The sequence below is a fragment of the Podarcis filfolensis genome (assembly GCF_964270895.1).
Source record: "Podarcis filfolensis genome assembly, chromosome: 2".
Classification (NCBI taxonomy): Eukaryota; Metazoa; Chordata; class Lepidosauria; order Squamata; family Lacertidae; genus Podarcis; species Podarcis filfolensis.
In genome coordinates this window covers 77,705,987-77,727,425 of record NC_139605.1, presented here as the reverse complement: position 1 = coordinate 77,727,425, position 21,439 = coordinate 77,705,987, and the positions used below count along the sequence as shown (strand labels likewise).

At 40.5% G+C, this 21,439-nt stretch overlaps 1 long non-coding RNA gene across 1 annotated transcript; it reads right to left on the bottom strand.

The window, feature by feature from the left end:
- Positions 1 to 9,716: 9,716 nt before the first annotated feature.
- LOC310755176 lies at positions 9,717 to 13,951 on the bottom strand. The gene is made up of 3 exons (XR_014544210.1): positions 13,755 to 13,951; positions 12,972 to 13,061; positions 9,717 to 9,816 (listed from the first exon to the last, which is right to left on the bottom strand). It is a non-coding gene; the product is annotated as an uncharacterized lncRNA (long non-coding RNA).
- Positions 13,952 to 21,439: the final 7,488 nt, after the last annotated feature.

The window sequence follows — 21,439 nt, the reverse complement described above, 5'->3', positions numbered from 1 at the left end:
AGCAGGGGAATGTGGTAGAATTAAGAGATCAAAAATACAGCTAGAGAAATTGTGTTGCACACTAGATATTGAAGAGAAGTTCACTCATGAAAGTTTACATTATAGTATCAGAAACAGACAATTTTGTGATGCACTGGGAAATTATGTGTGGCTTGGAGAAGCTATTGTGTGGAAGCAGGGTTCAGAACATTTATACATTTATATTCCCTGTTATTGCATCATGAACCTCAGCAGAGTACATTGTGTTCCTTCCCAGACTGCTATCCAGGTGCAGATCAGATCCAGACCTGCTTAGCTTTTGCAAGGTTGATGCATCATGTGCCCTCAGACCATGTGGTAATCATGTCTCTGTGGCAATCGCGCCTTGGATAATTGTGAAATTTGTTGGCCTTTTGGGGGAAGAGAACTGTGATAGGTGTTTATCACTAAATCCATCAATTAAATTTCTGTCCCACTCTCCCTTGAAGGAGCCAAGGGCAGGAAACATGTGGAGATACCCCACTACTGCCACCACAATGTCAGGGGTCTCCATCCTGCTGCCTCATGTGTTTTTAAATTCTTCTTGAATGTTAGCAATGATTGTGACAGACACACTTCACCAGGGAAAGAATTCCACAAACAAGGAACTGCCTCCGAGAACATCCTATCTCAGGTCAGTGCCAACTGGGCAGCACCCAGCAATGGCACCACCATTGATCTAAGTCTTTAGTGTCACTTTCTAAAAACTAGCCATTGAAAAAATACATTTCATGTGTGCCTCCCTACATGCAACAAAGTGCATGGAAGATGAAATATATACCAAAAATATGTGGTTCAGCCATAGAAACTTAAATATCTTGAGATTCTTGGTACTAAATCCTATGTGGTCACTTTGTACTAGCAGAAGCACTTTTTTTGCCAAGTAAAGCACCTATTTTTATTTTTATTTTTTTGGAAAATCTACCCTATCCAATGCAGAGTCCTCAAACTCCAAAAACCTTTGTCTGAGGTTTCGGTGTGTGGGGTGACTAGAACAATATAGAAAATAACATAGTGCATTTGGTAGGAAGGGGGATTTGGAAAAATGCATTGTCTTGCTTTATGGAAGCAGAGACACTTCTGCTAGCACTGAGACATCACTGAATACAACTTTAATCTCCAGAAGCATGGTAGGGCAGCTGTATTTTGTACAAAGCATCTTGTTTTCCTGATTGACCCCAAACTGCCCCCCCCCCATTTGATAATAGTTAGCACTAAAGTGAATTCCTATTGAGTCACCCAGCTCAGATCCCACAAGGAGAAAATATAATCCTTTGACCACAGGAATCAATTACAGGAATTTTACTATCTCATTATTTTTCAAAAATAGATTTTTGCCAAACAATTTTCCCAATACCTTTAAAGTTTCTAATGCATTTAAATAAATTAAATAGGAGAATTAATCAAATAGTCAGGAATAATGAATAGCTTTAAAAGTTCTACTCAGTTGGAAATACTGAATTGCTTTGTATGAAATTTGGTATCAATAATAACCCAAATGCAGAAAACAAGTGAAAAGTGTTTTATAAGAGCCTATTAAGAAACATTGTGTGGGAAAATTCCACTAAGATAAAAGTAAATTTTGATACAGTGTGTCTGTAGGAAGTAATATTAACAATGGGCATATGCGAACATAGTTACAAAGAAACTGCCACTTTTTAGGCTATAGAAGGTAAAACATTAAAGGTTGTGTTTTTTTTAAGAGTGCTTTGTCAGTAGTGATATATAAGCACCTCAAATAGGTCATATTGTTCTGTGAGATTAGATGGAAATGAATTAAATCACAATGGCTAACTATTTCTATGAAAAGAGCTATGTGTGTGCATGTGTGTGTGAGTGAGTGTGCATGCATGTGTGTCAAGGACAGCTCACAGATTTTTTAAAAGACCACTTCATTTTAGATAGATTTTTTCTCTTGTGAAGTATGGGTTCTTCTAGGTATGTTGGTATGTTACTACTGCTGCTAAGAATATGTTTCATCATCCTTAATCACATGGAATGATGACCTATGGCATGGATGGCCCCAGGAAATACAATAGGTTTAAGATACCACTGCATATGAAGAAAATCTCTCCTAATCCTGAGAGGTGAGGGAACAGAAGTAAAACACCAGTGAGAAGCAAAACAAGGTATTGATCGGGGGTGGGGGTAGGGTAGGGAGCCAATAAAAAGTCCTATTAGCAGCAAAATTAAATGAGTGTATTATCCTACTGGGGATCATGTCATGACAAGGAAGTCTTAATAATTTCATAAGGAAATCCATCTCTGTGGCAACCTGGTAAGGAAAGAACAAATACTGACCATTGGTTAGTATATTACAGAGCAAAAGCAAAGACCCCTCTAGTGCTAGGATTATACTATTGTAATAGTATTTATCTTTCTGCTTTGTAGAATTGTGTTGGGAAGCATCAGAGAACAAGATTATTTTTATGATAGATATCTATCATCGTACTTGTGTATTAAACTTCTTTTTAAACCATTCAAAGATTGAACTTGAATGATGTACTCATAAGAAGGATTTTTATTTTAAAAGGCTGTTGGTGAAATTTAATATTTATCCCTATGCCCCCCAAAAAAATATTTCAAAGAACATTGTGACTTTAAAATATCATTTCCATCATGCCGTCTCTTGTGTGTTTTTATATTTAAAGAAAACAAGGTACTGTTTGTGATTTAAATTTAAAATATATTTCAGTTCAATTGTTTCCATATTATTTATAGCAATTACAGCTACATAGGTTCTACTGAAAGGTCAGGAAAGACCCCATAGATTATTTGAGCTGAAACATTTTAAATATATGGGAAAGCAGGAAAGTAAGGTACATCAAAAGATGTTAGCAAGAGCTGGCTATATTTAAAAACTACTCTAGTCCAATAGATTCTAGGCAGAGCCAGCTCCAGTTTTAAGAGTACTCTTGGAAGAGCAGTTGCAACACTGTGATGAGCACTGGCTTGAAGCTGTCATCTGAATTTCCCACAATGCCCACAGTATAGCATCACTCTGGAGTATTGTGGGAAATGTAAATGGAAGACAACCTCCAGACCCAGCAACCAAGTGCAGGAGGACCCTCCTTGAGCAGATGTCAGTTCAGTTGTGGGCCTTGCCGCAATGCTAGGGCCCTGCCAGCTGTCCAAGGATGCCACAGGCTGGCAGCAAACCTGATTTTACATGAAAGGTATTCCTCAAGGTTAGGCATAAGAAACATTCATGTGAACAAAGATTTGATAACAAGGAGTCAGTGGGACTCAGTGCTGGGTGATCTTATGCATATTGTTGGAGAAATTCCATTTTGCTCCCAAGAAATTGTTGACAGGATCTAATACCCACTTACCTAGAAACTAATTAACGCCAACTTAATGCAATGGTTTGTTTGTTTGTTTGCCATTCACTCACCAAAATGGTTTCTAATCAGTTTTGAGTAGACATGTGTAGGATTGGACTGAGAGCTATGCTTTCAGTGAAATATAAGGGTTAATATCTCTGAATGGGGTCCAAGATTCTTAAAAAAAAAAAAAAGCTTTACAAGTTTTATTTTATGTTATCTGAAGCAGAAAATCAACACTCAATAAGTGTGAACTTCTTGAATTACTTTTATATTGCCCACAAGACCTTGAAAAACACAATTATGGCTGTACTTCTCTACACAGTTACCTGTGACTAAGTCTCACTTAACTCCATGGAATTTCTGAGTGTGTGTGTGTGTGTGTGTGTGTGTGTGTGTGAATGATTGTGCTGCAAGCAAAGGAAGTTTAAAAAACACATCAAATCCTGTCAAACTATCATAGCAGGAATACTGAGGAGTATATATTTAATTATTTTTGTACAATAAAGACAATTGAAATTTGTCATCTTCTGCTTGTATCTAACAATACTTGTGGAGTTGGTACTTGCTTAAAAATGTACCTGCTCTTGCAGTTCCTCTGGCCATGGAAAAGGAGAGGAAAGGAATTTGTGTACCAAAGCATGGAGTGGAGAAAGGGACATTTCAGAGATCCAGGGTGACCAGCCCAGGATGCAACCCCATTATTATGAAGCAGGAGGGGAATTGGGACTAAATTGTAAATTCCATTTCATTTCATTTATTAGCCTTATTAGTCGATTGTCACTTGAAGGTCTCCAAGCGACTAACAGAAAGAAAATAAAGATATACAATGCATCTTACCATAGTGGAGGAAAGTGAGAGGAATCATATAATACATTAATATTTTATATAACATAACATCCATTGAAAAAAAACATATTCAAATAATAAACAAAGCAATGCTCAGACCCACTAGTTAACAAATAAAGAAAAATAAACCAAACCTCAACCTCCCTCTAGTCCATTATGCTGGAGGATATTTACAGCAGCTTATTCTCTTGTATATATGCATCTATTGCAGGGTAGCCATGTGTCCTCTATTTATAGTCCTGTATTTTGAAAAGCTGTCAGAAAACAGTCTGTTTGAAGAGCTGTCTGGTTTCAAGATAAGAAACCCTAAAAAGGGAGTTCAGGGGCCTTGAAGTTGCAGCCGCCAGGACAGCAGCTGAATAGCAGGCAGAGGAGACACACGGGTCACCTGCTCAAAGGCTTCCCCACTAATGTGACATGTACTGTTTTTCAGTTTAAGGTATAGCAATCATTTCAAATTTGAATATATGCATATTACCATATGCGTAACTTTATGCAAAGCAATGTTCTCTTTTGGCCTCTGTTTTAGCAATGTGTGAAGTGGCCATCCTGAACTATTGTCAAGATCTTGTGAGATCTACTGGAGCCAGTCAGAACCAGTGCTGGAGAGAACAAACAACATTCTGAACAGCATGTTGCTGGCCAAAGCCTTTTTCTAGAACAGAGAGTGTGTGCTCATGCTGTTAAACTACGCCTTGTAGAGAGAGGGAGGAGGTTTGCTTCCCTATGTGATGGCATGCTCTTTCAAGATCTATCGTTCTTTCTCAGCCATACAAGGAAATGCCAGAGATGAATGAGGGACCTTTTTCATGCAAGGCACGAGCTTGCTCTGCCACTGACCCACAACCCTTCCCTGAGAAGTACTCTTCTGCAATCCACATTTGTATGCTTGTGTTTCAAAATTTCAGTAATACACAACTGTAATCGGCATAAAAAATACAATTTGTTACATTTCATAGCTGAGTGGGCATTTGAACCTGTTTATCTGACATCTAAGTCCAAGTCACTAGTGACCTGTGGCTCACAGCTTCTTGTATAAGCAGGTTCTCCTTTACATATCTGATCTTCTGGCCTCCAGTCAGAGTAAAATAATTTTTAAAAAGTTTAGGATGATTCCGTGATTTGCATTATTCTCCTTTGGTTTGCTTTATTAAATGTTGCAATGGGTCATAGCAAATATAAATGCTATCTTCTGTAGCTCATCACACATGGATCTTGAATTAACATCCCTTAACATTAGCAGAATCCACATTGTAGCTTCCAGCCATTAGCATTATAAAATCAACTTAAAATATATACCAGACTTATATATATTTCTCCCAAGGAGTCTCCCTGGTTTCCTGATATTAAGAGTCTTTAATTATTGAGCATTTGGTGTTGCATGTTGTTTACATCACAGGGAATGTTTTTGTTCTTCTAATAAGAGACTTCACATCATGTGGTGGGAGAGAAAAAGACTGTGTGCACATACACAAATCAGATGCAAATGCGGAGTACAAAGTAAACTAGCTTCATATCATTGCTCATAGTACACATTTTGTCAGTTTCTGTAGAATGCTGGTAGATAATTGGCCTGAGATGTAAAGGCTCATTCCACTGTTCAAGGAACAAAGAGAGACAGCTTTAGCCCACGAGGCCATATTTTGTGAAACGTACTCGTCCTTTCTCTTAATGAGCTGAAACACACTGCTATTCTCTCCGCTGTAAAAAATCAGTTGCCCTTTATTCTTCATGAGCTCTATGAGATATTCAGACTGATACCGTTTATTCTAGTCTTTATCATCTTATGGTAAAGTGGTCTTTCATACTATGAAGATAATATGTGCTGCCATCCTAACCAAATGGAAATAATGATAGTGCTCCAGGAAAATCTCTTGAGCCTAAACCAAAAAAACGGATACTTCCGTGCAAAACTTTGCTCTGGCTTTAATAAGATTTTGAGGCATCTTGTAAGAATGAGGACTCTTGCAACATGGTCCAACTTTCAGTATTACAGTCAAAGAGGGTGTAGAAGTAGATCACTGTTACTCATCTACAGATGTTTTAAAAATAAGCAAAACTGAATCATATAGCCCTTCACAAAGGAGTTCCATGTAAACAACAGTATAGGAAAGCTCTTGATAACACAGTTTTATATTATGCTATTTTTGTATGGCACAACAGCAGTCTTGGAGGAGACAGTGTGACAGACAAGGTGGTATCTGACCTGATTCCTGAGATTTACACAGAGTACTCTCATTGCGCTCTCTCTCTCTCTCTCTCCCACTTCTCCTTCCTGTATACATGATAAATACTCAAAGAAAGCTAGAAAGGCAAGGACCATTCATCTCTGAGCCATTAGATGCATATTTGAGTTATTTTCCATCACAAGAAACTATATAATATATAAAGTTGTGTGTTCTGTTTGTTGCAGCCTGTCCTGGGATATTGTAAAGGCACTTTCCTCAAATGGAAAGTGGATGAGGAAGTGGCTAGTTAAATGCTTGTCTTCCTAATTCTGAGTAAAAATGATGGGGCATGAGTGGCATTGTCTTAAATCAAGGATGGGAAACCTGTGTGGACATACAGCTCTTGCTGGCATACAGCTCCCATCATCCCAGCCCACTAACCATCCTGGGTGATGGGACCTGTAGCTCAACAACACCAAGAGTGCCATAGACCCCCTACCCCTGTTCTACGTATTAATAGCAAACTCATTTTCCAAGTGGGGGTAATTTTATAGCTAGATATGCAGAAGTGGGAGGTATCAGCAGACCCAAGAGAACCTGACAGTTTGCAGGCATGCTGAGGAGAGAGATAAGGGGTAGAGTGGAGAGAGTCTGACTGGAGTTCTCATTAAGCCAAAACCCAGCAGAGAGAAGGTGCTTCATGTAGCCATTGTACACACTGTTAGTTTTGTGTGTCTCTGTGTGCTTTTTTTTTTTAGAAGTCTATCTAAGGAATGTGAGAGGCTCACAGGCTTACAGGGCAAGTTGTGAGGCCTCGGTCTGTTTATTTTTATCTCCCACCTTTCTTTGAGCTCAAGGTGACATACATAGTTCTCCCCATTTTATTCTCACAACAACCCTGTGAGGTAGATTAGGCTGAGAGTGAGTGACTGACTTGAGGTCATATAGCGAGTTTCATAGCTGAGTAGGGATTTGAACTCTGGTCTCCCAGGTCTTAGTCCAACACACTAGCTCTGTGCCCAACCAGTGCCCCAACAAGGAAATGTGGGACAGTATTCATTGGGATGGCAGCATGTAAGGTAACATGACTGTCCCTAATAAAGAATAGTAAAGTGAACAATCCTGTGGTTGTGCCTATTTGTGTGCAGGAAGAAAGGGACTAAGGGTATGGGCAGCTGTCCTTTTGACAAAACCCCAGCACCAAATTGACTTCATCTTATTCTAGAGGGTTGGGGAATTCTCTCAAACAGATTTTATGACATGCAGGGGGCTGCAGTGGGAGGACAAGGAAGTTGTCCCATTATGAGAGACTGGATTTTGCCCAGAAATTGGGGAAGGGGGGAATGGAATTATTTTTATCATAGGGAAAGGCATTGTTAGCTGGCTAGAACTCTGTATAGGAGCACTCAACTTATCTTTTGTGGCTCTCACTTATTTCACACTCTAGATAATGGAATGAAGCAGGCAGGTAAACCATGAATAACTTTAGTGCAGTTAAATCTTCATGTACTTGACCTCTGACAATACCATGCTGACTTCCTTAAAACTTCCCTTATCTCATTTTTGTCTGGTTTTGTTTTGTTCCTGATCTTTCAGGATGTCTCAAGCACTTTTCATTGTACAACAGCCTTGGGTTTTTTGAGGGGTTTTTATCTTTTAGGAACTCTCACACATCTATTGTTTATATTGAGTCTTTGATATTCTAAGTTGAAAACTAGCAGGTGACAGAAAAGCCTTTGCATTTTTAGGAAAACATTGACAACCTGCCAGAATAAAGGAACATAAACATTGTAAACTGCTGGTCTTCTCATCCATATCATTTTTACTATAAATTCCCTGGAATGCATGGCAAAAGACCCCCTTTCCCTTTCAGCAGTGCCTGCAGGAAAGGTAATAACAACAACAACAATTTATTTATACCCCGCCCATCTCTTGCTCTGATAACACAATGTTCTTCACTCCTTGAGCTATATATTAAGCCAACCACTTGCGGAGTGTATGGAGTGTTAGGAGAGGGTAGTAATTAATATAATAATATAATTAATATAATATAATATAATATAATATAATATAATATAATAATAATTATTATTTATACCCCTCCCATCTGGGTGGGCTTCCCCAGCCACTCTGGGCGGCTTCCAACAGAATATTCAAATACAATAGTCTATTAAGCATTAAAAGCTTCCCTAAACAGGGCTGCCTTCAGATGTCTTCTAAAAGTCTGGTAGTTGTTGTTCTCTTTGATATCTGTTGGGAGGGCATTCCACAGGGCGGGCGCCACTACCGAGAAGGCCCTCTGCCTGGTTCCCTGTAGCTTTGCTTCTTGCAGTGAGGGAACCGCCAAAAGGCCCTCAGCGCTGGACCTCAGCGTCCGGGCAGAACGATGGGGGTGGAGACGCTCCTTCAGGTATACTGGGCCAAGGCTGTTTAGGGCTTTAAAGGTCAATACCAACACTTTGAATTGTCCTCGGAAACATACTGGGAGCCAATGTAGGTCTTTCAAGACCGGTGTTATGTGGTCTCAGCGGCCACCCCCATTCACCAGTCTAGCTTCCATTGTAGTTGTAAAATCTACAACTGTACAATGAAACACACATACAGTTCTTGATTGTCTATTTTTCTGCCCCTTTGCACTCTTTAGTAATGAGGAAATGTGAGGACAGGAGAACTACTTTGGTTTCACATATGTTTTAGCTTGATTGCCATTTTATTAATTTTCAGTAATTTGCTCTAGTGTAGCAAATATCAGCACATGCAACCAAATATTCACCACAAAGTACTGTGAAAGGTAACCTACCTCATAGGGTTGTTGTGAAAATAAAATGGGGAAGAAGAAAAGCATGAATGCCACCTTGAGCTCCTTGGAGTTTAGGTGGGATATTGGTTGGTTGGTTGGTTGGTTGGTTGGTCAGTCAGTCAGTCGGTCAGTTAAAACAATTACTGCTACTTCCTAGAGGAGGAAGAGACATGTGGTGGTGGTGGTAAGTGACTCCCTGATGAGGGAGAAAGAGGCAGCATTGTGTGGAGGTAACAGGATGTCCCAGGAGGTGTGCTGTCTTCCAGGTGCAAAGATTCCTTCCTTCTGATTCATGCAGGTAGAAATGATAAAGCCAGACACAGCCTTCAACATATAGCAAAGAACTATGAGACTCTGGGCAGGAAGCTGAAGGGCTTTGGGGTGCAGGTGGTTTTTTAAACCACTCCTTCCTGTTGAAGATTGTGGCCCAGAAAGAACAAGGACAATACGGGGGGGGGGGAGGAATTCCTCTATGACCTTTTTAATGCATTGGTTTGTGCAAAACAAAAATCAGAGTTTGGTGAATATTCTTTAAATGAAATTTCTGATCCTAAGGTGGCATCTGATTGACTTCTGTGAGAACAGAATGCTGGACTAGATGAGCCACTGGTCTGATCCCATTGGGCTCCTCTTAGGTTATTTATGTCCCATTGCAGTTCTGAAATGTACCAGATGTCATGGGTTAACTTTAGCTCAAAAAAAAGCAACTCCTTTCAAATCACCTGTACAGTGGTACCTCAGGTTACATACACTTCAGGTTACATACGCTTCGGGTTACAGACTCCGCTAACCCAGAAATAGTGCTTCAGGTTAATAACTTTGCTTCAGGATGAGAACAGAAATCGTGCTCTGGCGGCACGGCGGCAGCAGGAGGCCCCATTAGCTAAAGTGGTGTTTCAGGTTAAGAACAGTTTCAGGTTAAGAACGGACCTACAGAACGAATTAAATACTTAACCCGAGGTACCACTGTAATTAATGGCTATCTCATTTTCTCATTCATGTTAGCTACCATCCATATTGACTCCAAGTTTGTCGCTTTCTCCATCCAAATCTCAGTGACATCCAAAACAGCAACACTGGATTCACCATCATATCACACTATATTTTTTGCAAATAATCAGTAAGAAACTGGCTGTCAGAAACATGGGCTTAGTTTCATAGAATTCCTAATTTTGTGCATTAGCTGTAATACTTCAGTGCTGCTGATGGAGGTTCACTTTACTGATTGTCCTTCCCATCCAAGCAAGCTTTTCCATATAGATAACTCGCATGTCTGAAAGATGATCTGGCATGCTGCTTTTCTACACGGGTAGCATTTTGTGCGCATTAGGAAGAGCGTTCTGTCATCTGTGCCCACACCTGGCGTCTGGAGTGACACAGCCAAAACACCACTTTACCAACTCAGTGATACTTTGTCTCTAGCCATCCTCTAGCATTCATGGATGAAAATCAATAGAGTGACCCATTAACAGTAATTTCTGTCCATTTAGATCCATTGTGCTCAGGACTCCCTTGTTCGAGTCATTACACTTCCACCAGAACCAATGCTTTTCATCATTGCTTCATTAGTTCAGCATACAAAATAGTTTTGTTCCATAGTCCCAAGAGCTGGGTAGATTTATTAACCAACTAGGTTTCTGTTATTGGGCTGTTTTTCAGTGTGAGCAGCAGAATGAACTGCAAAACATAGAGTGGAAAACTCAAAAGATGATTCCAGCTCTAAAGATGAGAAAACTAAACTTTGTCAGAAACGATTTGTGCAATATACGCGTAAGACATGTATGAGAATTTAGAAAAAACATACTACATTAATGTTTGTATACATTTATTGCTCTCCTCCTTTTTGATATGAAAAGTTGGTATCCAGTTCTATTGCAAAAATATATATAATAACCCCAAAAATTATCATAAATAGCAGTAACTATGGCAATAGCTTACCGGTATGTTTTCCACCACTTATTGTGAAAGAAATTGGCTTGGATCTGGAGATGTCTTGCATGAGAAGAAAACCAGTTGCCCTCTGACAATGCAGCCTTGCCAAGTTCTTGCAGGGAGACCAGCAGTAGGTTTATCCAAGCCAATTACAGTCAGAGCCACCCACCGACTGATGGTAAGATGGCAGACAAGTGAGGGCTGGCAATTGTCTGAGACTGGTGCGGCAACCATCCATTTGCCCTGTAATGGATCAGCCTTTACTTAATTGCCCAATCCTTCTGCAGCCTCCATGCCTCGTTGTGCAGAGAGCTTTTAATTTTTCTCTGTTGGTAGTTTTTTTGGTTATTGTTACTGATTGATCTTAATAGATTGTTATGTACTGCCCTGGGAATATTTGAGCCCGTAAGCACTCAGGAGCAGTTTGGGGGGCAATGCAAGGAGGTCTCATGGCAGGAGGGGAGGAGCCAGGAAAGCTCCATTGTGCAGACAAAGTTCCAGTCTTGTCAGGATCCAGCCCGTCTTACACAGAATTTATTTGTAACTGTATTATAGAGTCCTCTCTCTTTTTGAACTAAGAAGGGGTGATCATTCATTTTATGGAAAATGGGGGTTAAATAAATATGTTATAGAATCCATGCACTAAAACAAATGAGTTCTGGGAGGTCATGCATACATTCTCTTTATTTTCGTTAGTAGCAGCCAGGCTACTTTAGGATTACAAGGAGGATGGGGACAGAGAGAGTATTTTTAGTTCAGTCTCTTTTTAGTCGAAGTCCTGGATACCAATTGCTGTTCACCCAAAGAAAAAGGCCCAGAGGGATTCTAAAGGCTCTGGGGACCAATGAACAAAACCAGCAATGCTATTGAGCCTTAGGAAAAAGAAGCTCCAGAGAGAATGTCTAACCAAGCTAGTTAGAAAAGTTTACTAAAGCTACAATCCTAACCCCACATACCTGGGAGTAAACCCAGTTGAGTTCAATAGGACTTACTCAATTTCTGAGAAGACATGGTTAGGATTGTCCTGTAAGTCACAGCCCTACCCTAGGTTTTCCCGGCCACTTTAGCCTTTGATAATATTTTTGAGGCAAAAGAATATTCCAGATGTTGCTGAACTACCACTCCTTTAATCCCTAGCCAGTAGCCATGTTTCTTAAGACTATTGGGAGCTGTAGTTCACAATATCTGGGAGGGTCAAAGGTTCCTGACATCTGCTTTGAGACATCTAGGAAGAGGTCTTTTTTTAAAAAAAGACTTTATCCCACAGTGCTCAAGAATGAACAAAACCTAGCCTTTGGCATCTAGAAAAGATGAATCCAGAGAATCTATGAGAAATATAAATATTAAAGATGAAAATTCTGTTGAATAGTAAATTGATTATAATGGGAACATTGCTTCTTTTGTAAAAACATACAGTTTTGAGTGCCAAATTTATTTTCAAGCTGCATAACAGACAAAAGCCTACTAGAACAGAAGGCAATTGTAAAGAAATTGTTCTTATGATTAGTATGAGCCTAACAGAACTCCTGCTACGAAGTGGTGCTATGTGTAAGAAAAGGAGGATAAGTCTGTTCATGATATTGAGCAGAAATGAATCAGCACTTTTACCTGCAGCTTCGACACATTTAATACACATTTTACTGGCTAATTAATTATACATTACTAAGCTATAACAATGACATCATATTCCTATTGATAGTAAGAAAAACCCTTTAGAACTCAATACCTGGATGAATTTCATTTTGCCACGTTGTTTCTGTCATAAAGTTTTAGAACTGCAGTTTAAAATAAAAGATGAGTTAATAGGCTAGAAGGAAGGGATTGTTCCTTTTTCCTAGCTGTATGTCAGATGCGTCTGAAATCTGCATACCTCAGATTTACCTCTGGTGCAGTGAAGGGTGGTGCAGATTACAAAACCTGGCTTCCTTCTGCGTCTTCCTAGAGCTGCCCTTATACTTCTTTTAGAATAATCTGTTGAGGTAAGGTCAGTGAGAAAAGGCTGACAGAGTGTAGTGTGACTAAATGTATACCTTCAAAGCTGCATTGTGTGAGCAAAGGAAACAAAATCACTTCTGCTTGGACAAAACAGCCCAGCTGAAATCACCCATTTTCTCTGGGTGCTTCCAGGTGACATATTGTCCCACACTTTCCAGCACATTTCCCCATCACTTTCCTTATTGCAAGAAGTCTGATGTTTGGGGAAAGCAGGTTTGTTGTGCACATGTTATCCACAATGTACATCCATTCTGCACCCAGTGCTTTTTATGTAAAAAAGAGGTCCCAGTACTCATAGCTTGATAAAATGTAAAATGCCTGTGTCCCCCCCTTCCTACACCCCTCCCCATTTTTCTGTTGAGTTTGTGATGAACTTTTAATTTAAAGGGGGGGGTCTAAAATAGTTGTTTGGCAAGATAATAATTTCATTGGTGTAGAAAATAAAAAAGTTGCCTAGAGAAGAAAGGCAGAAAGACCTTATAGTTATAATACCATAATCCTACTGCTTATATCCCCACTAACCCAGTAGAGCCGTAACAGGCGGGAAACATTTATTTATTGCTTTTTAAAAACACACCTTTGATTCCCTTCCTGAAATAGATCCCATTGATCCATTGGTAAAGTTCCAAATCCCCACCACCCATACCTTTGTTGTGCCTGAATACTCACCCTTCTCCTCTCCATTGTTTGCAAAATTGTTTAATGCAATAACAAATTCCCATTAAATCCTTTTTGAGTGGTATGCCTTTGCCTAACTTTCTCTGGAGTACGCCCTGACATCAGGCACTACCTAGCCATTTATTTTTAACTCCATCAAGATGAGGGCATTAACTTCTAAAATTGGACTATGGGAGCAAGTATTTTCTCTTCCAACTTCAACTTTTTAAAATATTAATGTTCGAATAACTACATTACCAGTTTGTTGAGAAATCCAAACTGCTTAGTAATTAATCCTTGCAACTGTACCACCCACTTTCAGTGCTATATAAACTCTGTTTAAATATAGAATGGGTGGCTACATAAGTTAAACAGCAACAGAAAACCAATAATGAAGCCAAATTGAATAACAATACAGCAGCACTCTTAAGCAGCTGAAAACTAACATAAATGGCCATATAGCAACCAGAAACTGAGGTGCCTCCACCCAAAAAAGCTTGGCTGTCATGGAGCTTCTGCTGCCCCCTCCCCCCATAGCCTTGCAAAGCTGGGATCTGGGGAGGGTGGTGGCGCCTGCCCACCCATGCCAGGGGGAGCCCGGGGAGCCAACGTGGATGTCAGAGAACTGGACTTTCTGACAGGCAGAAAAGAGACAGATACAGCAGCAGGAGAGAGAGAATTCCTAAGAGAGGGGGGAGAAGCAGTTAGCCACAGGAATTCAACCTTTGTACCAGTGGCGTAGCGTGGGTTGTCAGCACCCAGGGCAAGGCAAGTAATTTGCACCCCCTAACCCGTGGATTTGCACCCCCTAACCCGTGGATTTGCGCCCCCTAACCCTAACCCCCAGATGTTGCGCCCGGTGCGGCCGGCCCCCCCTGCACCCCCCACACTACGCCACTGCTTTGTACGCAGAGAGAAAGACACAGAGAGCAGGAATTCAGTTGCAAAGCTCAGATAATGACACAGATACAGAAATAGGGGGGTGCAATCCCTCCTCCCCGATCTCGTAGACTCACGAGATTAGCCGAGAAGCATGAAACGGACAGGAAGAGAAGGTGGGGTTTTTCCTGTTGGGGGAAAGGGGCGGAGCTCAGTTCTGGCAACTGTGTCATCGTAGGAAGACTGAAATTAGCAGAGTTCCAACTGGGGCTTTTTCTTGAAGCAATAAATCTTAGATAATTAACTGCCAGGGTCATCTCGGGGGGGGGGGGACCCAAGCCTTACAGTGGACTTGGCAAGCACAAAGCAGCCACACACACACACGCACTGGCACTCCCAGTGCAGCCCTGCCTGGTGCTCCTCTCTGCGCCACACTGGGGGTGCTTGGAGGGGGGACCTATTGCACACTCCCTCAAAAATCTGCACCTGGGGCCATGGCACCCCGGCACCCCCACGCTATGCCTCTGCCTGTACATCATATTAAAGCATTCCACCGGAAAAAAACCACTGTCTGTATCCAAGTTGTTTTTTCTTGGGAAAAACTGCATTTTGATGCATTTCCCCCCAAATCAGATTCAAATTGAGAAAAATAATGACTTAACCGCATTTAAGAGAGAATGGAGATGGGGTGACTGATAAGCAAAGCTTTACAATAGTCAACAAAATGAAATTGAATTAGAATAGCCAGCTCGTAGGCTTCCAAGTAGCATCATTGTGGAAACAGAATTGTGGACTCAGTAAGTCTTTGGCCTGGTCCAGTGTAGGACCCTTCTTATAATAGTCTAAGTAAGGTTTTTAGTTTAAAAATGACAAGCCATAGAAAGATTATAGTATGTTTAATAGAACATATTGGATAGAAGTTCATGTAAAAGAAATATGAGTATAGTCCAAAAGGAAAATGATGCAATTATTTCTGCAGGTAAACCTATTTAAAGAGTAGATTAGCAATTGTAAGATTATTGTTTGATTTACGTGTTATGTATTAATTTATTTTTTAATAAGGGCTCTGGAAACACTTATCTCTAGGATTCCCAGCACCTCAGCCAAACCCATTTCAAAGACAGAACATGTTCATGTATCCCCCACACTTTAAAAATACATTCTGTTCACTCCAAGTCTTTTAACTTAAAACATCAGCGCAAAATCTAGGAAATGAGAATGTAGAACTCCTCTCTTTTTTCTTTTTTTCTCCTTTTGCAGCAATAGAAATGTGTGGAGATGAAATTGGAGGCATTCTGTGATCGGGCAAATTATGTGTACACTGAGCTTCTTCTGTGATGTTCAGATTGGCAAGCAGAGGAGTGAAAAGAATTGGCTAGGTGATAATGGGATGGAGAATTCCCGACATGTGTTCTGTCACTTTAGGACTGCAAGGGAGATTGTGATCACAAATTATTATCCCCAGGTGATTTTCACAGAACATCTACAAATTCTCTACTCCTTTCTCTAGCCCCATAGTCAGCAGGGGAGAGCATTCATTCCAGCTGGAGAAATAATAATCTGGTCTGGAGATTCTAAACCCCTACAATCACATTCCATTGTGATGGGCATAGAGGGAGAAACTACTGGTCCAAAGGCATTGCCTTCAGAGAGGAGGGTCACACCTCAATCCAATAAATGAGTGCATAAAGATAATCATTATCCTCTTCCTAGTCACAATCCACTCCCAACAATGTTTTTAGATCTCAGGACTCCTCTCCTACAAAAATAAGTCTCCACCTCCCGCAAAGGAGTTGGCTGAGTTGAAGGAACTATTATAGGAGATGCAGTTAGTTCCTTTGATTTTGGAAGGAAGAAGGGAGAAATAAGATGAATTCCCTGGATTAGAATGGCTACTTTAAAAGTTATGGCTACTTTAAAAGCTTTTCTGGCTCATATTTAAAATAAGGGGCAAAGTATATGTTATGTTAAATGTGTGATCACATTGTATATATTTGAGGGGGAATAGATCCAGTCTCTAACTGGGGAGGGGATTGGTTCTTTCCTTTGCACCATGCTGCCAGTTAAATTGACTCTTGGAAACTGCTAGTTGCCCTTGGCACCAATTGGAACGTCCCTCCCACACCAAGTAACAAGGGGGGGGGGTCATCAGGACTGTGCTGCAATGGAAAGGGCTAATCACTGACCAGCTCCAAGCACTCTTAGATTAAACTGGTTTTCTGTATCTATTTCAACTGTTTTGGCAATCAGACTCTTTTGGCTGCACTGTATGTATCCAAGATTGCATTGGTTGCACCTATGTTGGGAGACACTCTCAGTGACTCTCAATACGATTGATCATAGTATCATTCTAGATAAACTGTCTGAGTTGCAGCTGGGCAGTTGGGCTGGGCAGTACTACCACTTGCATGGTTAACTCCAGAATATATTGCTGGGAGCATACTGTTCTGTTCTGTTGAATCTACACTATGAATCCCAAAGGATTATCTCCCATGCTATTTAATATCTGCATGAAACTGCTGAGTGAGGACATCTGAAGTTTGGGGGTATGTTATCACCAATATGCAGATGACTATTTCTCCTTTATATCATAATCAAGTGAGGCAGCTGGCATGCTGAGCCAGTATCTGACCGTGGCAATAGACTGGATGAGGGCAATAAACTGAAACGCAATCCAGACAAGACATAAGCACATTTAGTAGGTGGTTACTTGACCTGGATATGTGGACATTAATTAGTTCTGAATGGAATCGTACTTCCTGTAAAGCTGGCATGGCCAGACTTGGCCCTCCAGATGTTTTGGGACTACAATTCCCTTCATCCCTGACCACTGGTCCTGTTAGCTATGGATGATGGGAGTTGTAGTCCCAAAACAGCTGGAGGGCCAAGTTTGGCCATGCCTACTGTAAAGGATCAAGGGTACTCCTGAATCTGTCGTTGAAGGCACCCACTCAGTCACCTACTTAGCTGTCACATGGGAAGCAATCAAATCGCGCCCCCCCATCAGTCTCCCAACCAGGGATCCAAAACCCTACAGAACAATATCACAGTGGCGTATAATTCATTCAAAAGCAATCAAAGGGGTGCTGTAAGTGCCCTCATCCCAATGCCAAAGGGACAAGCCTCTGATGTGTCAGCCTACCATGCTGCTGCAGCTGGTCTTATAAAGTATTTTATAAGTCTGCCCACACAGCTTTTGGAGCTGCCTCCTCTAGCTACAGGTGTTACAAGTCAGTGGCTCAGCAGCAACATAGAGCAGTTTCCCCAGTTCTGCAAGCAGCTACAGTGGTATCTCTAGTTACGAACTTAATTCGTTCCAGAGGCCTGTCCTTAACCTGAAACTGTTTTTAACTAGAGACGTGCTTTCGCTAATGGGGCCTCTTGCTGCCGCTGCACCACTGGCACCCAATTTCCATTCTCATCCTGGGGCAAAGTTCTCAACTCGAGGTAACTCTTCCAGGTTAGCGGAGTTTATGACCTGAAGCATTTGTAAGTCAAGGTACCACTGTACAACTTTAGATCCGGCCAGTAATACCTCACAGACATACAGGACTAGAATTTTAAAAGGCATAAAAGACTCCCCTCTTGGTCTTGTTCTCCTTAGATATTGGCATCTTATAATCATAATTGTCATATTATAATCATTATCATCCTAACAACAGCAACAACCCTCTATTGCATGCACCATGGTCTTAAACCTAAACATTTTGCTTAGGTTTAAGATTTTGGTTAGATTTTGGTTTGCTAGAAAGATGCTCCTTGGGTGTAAACCCAGAAAGAGCAAGGTGTGTAGTTTACTTTACCTTATTGTAATCTTCGTGTTTGGATCAGGCAGAATACTTTTTCTGCTGATTGTGAGAATTTAATGCTGATTTCCTCTGGAATTATGATTCGATTCATGCTGTACATTCTATAAGGTGGGGCCTTGTATGTCCTTGTGAAGGGTCACAAATACAAGCCCATAACCACATGGTTTCCATGTGAATAGGAGCACGCTTTGCTTTACACATGATGGGGTAAAGGTTTATATCATTAGCTTCAAAGTGGGAACTATTATCCTACCATTATTTAGAAAACATTGGAGTGGTGTGCTCTCAACAATTTACCCCAGGAAAAAATATTAGATTATTAAGGGATAAAGATGTTTTAACAGAATTTTATTCTCTTTTTATTTTAGTGCATGTGCTATATAACTTGAACTGCAAATCCATTTCACTGTGTTGCTTTCACAGGAGGTTGAATGTGAAATAATAGTTGGTTGGTTTTCCCTCACTTCCTGTGTTCTAATTGTGTTTCTTGAAAAAGGCTGTGTACTGTTCATATGCAGATGATAATAAATTAAATAACTGTAGAATAAACTGCAGCTGATTTAACTTGAATTGGTACAAACTGACATTTTCATTATGCTATTATTCTTCCTATGTCCCAGTTTTCCTAATGTGAGCATTGTGTTTAGAACTAATTTTCAAATATTTCACATTTCTTAATACTATTTGTCTGATTAATTAATGCATAATACATCCTGGAGACTAATTTGTTTATTCCTAGTGGACTCATTAGGAAGTGCTGTATGCATAAGAGATTAAATTTTAAGAGAGCTACCTTACAATGATTGAATCATACGTCTTTTTTCCTAAAGCCTGACAATAATGCAAGCTATGCTCCTTCCTTTGAGCATGGTGGGGGTGGTAGCATTACTTCATGCTTTTGAACTTCATGTTTTTGAACAATATTTTTACTTTTGTGAATTGTGGAGGGGTACTGAAAAATGGAATTTCTAATTTCTAATATCTATATGTGTGATTTACTTGATAATAGAATAACTGGATGTAGTTGATGCAGAGGAACTTATATTCAGCTAGTTATAGCCTGCTCCCCTTCCCCAAGTCTGAGTAACTGTCTCATTGAACTGTAGAGTTGGAAGGGATCCCAGAGTCATCTAGTCCAACCCCTTGAAATGCAGGAATCTTAGATAACTTAGATGAATAATGGCAGAATGCTGCAGTATAAAGGCAAAATGTGTCTTTCTTTTAGATAGTTATTGAAGGGAAATTACTTTTATGTTATTTTAACCTATAAATAACATATGGTATTATTTCTCATTCATTACGAATGTTGGGAATTGAGGTTCAATTTGGAATGGTGCATACTGTGGGGAACCCTTTTGGATGCTTATTCCATTTTCTCTTTCACTGTTTTCCTGATTATACTCACACTCATTCTCTCTCACACACACCAAACCTCTATTTGGCATAAGGGAAAACATGTATATTTAAAAAAACAACCCTTGCTCTAGGCTCTCTGAATGAGACCATGTGTAGTTTGGCAATGCTCCTAGAGCCAAACTACAGCTGCATTTTAAAGGTCCAGATGACCTCAGTGGTTTAGACTGCCTATTACCAACTTTGATTGGTATGCCACCTAAAACCATTCCTGAGCAGGGATAGCCTTGGCACATGATTGGTAGCCACATGATTAGACTACCATAATGTGCTGTATGTGCACGTTAACTAACTACAGCTAATTAAAAGGCAGGTGCTAGCATCTGTACATCCAAGGTGAGTGCCTATCAAAATCTGAGCCCCATATTGGCTTTGGCTAAATTTAAACCCCACCAGTCTACTACCCTTAGTATTGCAAGATTGTCATGAGAGCACTTGGCCTAAAATTGTCAACCGAAAGCTTTACTTTTCTGGTTTATAACCGCAAGAGTTATTAACACTGGGCTTCAGTAAAGCAAATAATTTAATTAGATAGTGCCTATATGATATTGAGCGACAGAATTATTTGGCCGCGATAAGGAAATTTTGTCCATGGTATAATTATTTTCCACCTAGTCATTTTGAGACATTGGCACCCATCTGCAAAATTTAACAATTCCAAAATACAGGCGTGCTTTCACTTTCCCAAGTGCTTTCACACAGCACACAACCACTCGTGTCACAGCTGCCTGATCGCCACCATTAGCTCTCCCGATTCCGCTGTCACAGCCAATAGACAGCTGCCCTTGTCACAGCAAGCAGGAGCATGATTGGCGGCCACTGGTGGCAATCAGGCGGTTTCTGCGACACGAGCGGAAACCACCTATCAGCTACCCAATCACCGCCAGCGGCTGCCAATCACGCTCCCGCTTGCTGTGACAAGAGCAGCTGTCTATTGGCTGCGACAGCGGAATCGGGAGGGCTAATGGTGGTGATCGGGCAGCTGTGATGCGAGTGGTTGTGTGCTGCGTTCTGGCGGGTGAGCGATTTTCGGCATTCCCCACCACCAACAACAATCAAGTGGCCAATTGCCACTTACAGTCTCAGGCTCGCACCAAAAAACCATTTGCCTGCTGCCCCCTCAGCACTACCCGTGTATAAGATGATCCTAAATTTTGAACCTCATTTTTGGGTCAAAAAAGCTCGTCTTATACACTGAAAAATACGGTAGTTTCTGATAAATTTTACAGCTACAAGACCTAGTGGCAATTGTTTCCAAACAAATGAATGCAGTCTTGCCTTTATTCCAAGGCACACTGGTATTCATAGCTCCGGGAGCGCAACAACTCGTTATGTAATGTGTATCTATCCTTAGCGTATTGCATGCCATTCTTCTTTAAGCCTGCTTGCAAAGCTGGATTTCCAAACAAGTGTCCTTCCAACAGAACGAGAGGTGGATTTGTGCATGCTTGTGCACTTTACATAATAGATATTGCAAAAGTAATAATCGGCCTTACTATTAGAAGGATTATTTTTTCAATCAATTCTTACATAGTTCTTAAGACAGACTAACTCTATAGCCCTATAAAAGTCTATTTTTACTTGTACAGGCTCATG